Below are 3,467 nucleotides of genomic sequence, written 5' to 3' on the forward strand. Positions count from 1 at the left end.
GGCGAAATTTCTTTATTGCAACCCTTTTGACCTCTTATTTTGATTTGACAGTTTTTTGTCATTAGGAAGCGGTTTCCCTCGTCTGTAACAGAATCAATTCTTGATCTCGGTACAAGTTTAAACATGGTGAATATTGCGGTGTGGGTGGAGGGGAGCCACGGGTGAGTCATCTGTAGCATCTGCCTGCGGGTAATGATTTCGGTTACGGATATTGGTCATCTTTCTGTTATGATGTACTATTTTCAACCATAAGGTATGTATGTTAGCCATCGTTAGCTACGGTCTGGTGGTTACTGCTTTCACTCTCGACAAGGTTTTGTGATCATTAATCTATGTCAACCTGCATTGGAGGAGATCCTCGTCTGTACATCACTGGTTATGAGTAATGATTTCGGATACGGATATTGATTAGTTAATCACATTCAGTGGTCATCTTTCTGTTATGATGCACCATTTTCAACCGCAAGGTGTGCGCGTTAGCCATCGCTAGATATGGTCTAGTGGTTGCTTCGTGATCATTAACCTGCTTTCACTCTCGACGAGGTTGTGATCATTAATCTATGTCACCTGTCACCTGCATTGGAGGGGATACTCGTCTGTAGTACATCATTTGTTTCATTATTTCTCTTATGATGCGTCATGTACAAACATAAAATGCACATGTGAAAGTAGGTTAATGATTTCCGGGTATTGATTATGTTGTTGTGGACATTGGTTGCGGTTTGCGGTTTGTGGTTTCGTCAAGGTCACTGATTACGTCATGGTCACTGACCTACTTTCACATTCATGTACGTGTGTGAGGGTGTTCGATTTTGTCCACCTACATTATCCTGCTTTCACTCTCGATAAGGTTGTGTAGTTACGCTGTGATCATTAATCTATGTCACCGGTTACCTGCATTGGAGGGGATACTCATCTGTAGTATATCATTTGTTTCATTATTTCTCTTATGAGGCATCATGTACGAACATAAAATGCATATGTGAAAGTAGGTAAATGATTTCCGGGTATTGATTATGTTGTTGTGGACATTGGTTGCGGTTTGCGGTTTCGTCAAGGTAACTGATTACGTCATGGTCACTGACCTACTTTCACATTCATGTATGTGTGTGTGTGAGGGTGTTCGATTTTGTCCGCCTACATTATCCTGCTTTCACTCTCGATAAGGTTGTGTGGTTACGCTGTGATCATTAATCTATGTCACCGGTCACCTTTTGGGAGGGGATCTGTCTGTAGTATTCTTTTGTTTCATTTTTTCTTTTATGGGGCTTGTACGAATTTTAAAATGCACATTGAAAGTAGGTTAATGATTGGGGTTTTGATTATGTTGTTGTTGTTGGGACTTTGGTTGCGGTTTGCGGTTTGTCAAGGTCCTGATTCGTCACGGTCACTGGCCTCTTTCAATTCAGTACGTACAGAATGTGCAGCGTTCTGCCCCATATTACAACACTTTATAATACATATATATTTTAATATATATTTTATATATATTTAAAATATATATAATATCCCTAATATGTATATATTATTAGTTATATAAAATGGATATATTAATATATGAAAAATTACAATATACTATAGTTATATATACTATATTTTAATGTTATACACACCACACATATATATGTGTTGGTGTGTGTGTGTGTGGGGCGGTGGTATGTATGGTATGTATGTGTGGTGTGTTGTGTATGGTGTGTGTTGTGTGTGTGTGTATCCTGAAATTTCTGCAAACGAGCACTATTGCTTCCCGAAGGCAACACCATCAAAATTTAGGAGTTTCTGAAACCCTTAAAGGGTTTCCCGGCAAAATATAATAAAAATACTAAACTAATAAACTGATAATAAAATAATAATAATAAAATAATACTTTGCTTTGTGTGTAAACTTTACGGTTTAGACAAAGATTTCTAGCGATTTCTGACCTCACGTTTAAATCATGTTTAAACCCCACCTAACCCATGTTAACCTCACCCCAACCCCACCTGAACCCACCTCAAAACCCCACCCGAACCCACCTCAAAATACCTGAACCTCATTTTAACCTCACCCTTTAAACCCCATCTCAACCTCACCTCAACCTCATCTCAACCTCACCTTTACCTCATCTCAACCTCACCTTAAAACCCCACCCCAAAACCCCCCTCACCTCATCTCAAACCTCCCCAACCCACTAACCTCACCTTTTCCTCATCCAACCTCCCTTAACCCCCACGTCACCCCCCCTTTAACCCCCATCTCAACCTCACCCACCCCACCAACCTCACCTTAAAATCACCCAAACCCCACCTCACCTCACCTTAACCTCACCTCAACCTCATTTAAAACCCCACCCCAATCACCTTAACCTCATCTTAAACCCCACCCAACCTACTAACCCCCCTTTACCCATCTCAACCTCACCTTAACCCTCTCAACCTCATCTTAACTCATTCAACCCCACCTAACCCCACCTAACTCATGTTAACACACCTCAACCTCACCCTTAAACCCCACCCAACCTCACTCAACCTCACCTCAAAACCCCCCTGAACCCATCTAACCTCATCTCAAACCCCACCTTAAACCCCACCCCAAAACCCCATCTTAACCCCTTCAAACCCCACCTTAGCCTCACCCCAAACCCCTTTTAACCCCCATCTCAACCCCACCTAAACCCACCTCAACCTCATTTAACCTCACCTCAACCCCATCTGAAACCCCACTCAACTCATCTTAACCTCACCTCAACCTCATCTCAACCTCACCTTAACCTCACCTTAACCTCATCTTAACCTCATCTCAACCTCACCTTAGCCTCATTTTAACCTCATCTCAACCTCAACCTCATTCCCAAATTCTCAAATCACCTTTTCCCCATGTTAAAAATCCCTTAACCTCATCTCAAACCCCAGGGTTTAAACCCCACCTCAACCCATGTTTAACCTCACCTCACCCCAACCTCATGTTAACCTCACCTCAACCTCATGTTAACCCCATCTCAACCTCACCTTAACCTCATCTCAATCACCTCAACCATGTTAACTCACCCAACCCCCATGTTAACCTCACCCAACCTCAGTTAACCTACCCCAACCTCACCTTAACCCCCACCTCAAATCATTTAACCTAAATCAACCTCTGTTAACCTCACCCCAAAATCCCTTAAAACCCTTCCCCAACTCCCTAAACCCCACCTTAACCCCTCTCAAAACCCCACCTCAACCTCATCTCACCTACCTTTAAATCACCTCAACCTCAAACCCCACCAACCTCATCTTAACCTCCCTAACCTACCCCAAAAACCCTCTCAAAACCCTTTTTAACCTCACCCAACCATCTCAACCTCACCTTAACCTCACCTTAACCTATTTAAACCCCATCTTGCCCATTTTTAAAATCATCTCAACCTCAACCTATCTCAACCTCCCTTTTCTCTGTTTAAACCCCCTTAACCTCATCTCACCTTTATGTTTAAACCCCACCTAACC

The sequence above is a fragment of the Penaeus monodon genome, unplaced genomic scaffold (assembly GCF_015228065.2).
Source record: "Penaeus monodon isolate SGIC_2016 unplaced genomic scaffold, NSTDA_Pmon_1 PmonScaffold_1347, whole genome shotgun sequence".
In the NCBI taxonomy this organism is placed as follows: Eukaryota; Metazoa; Arthropoda; class Malacostraca; order Decapoda; family Penaeidae; genus Penaeus; species Penaeus monodon.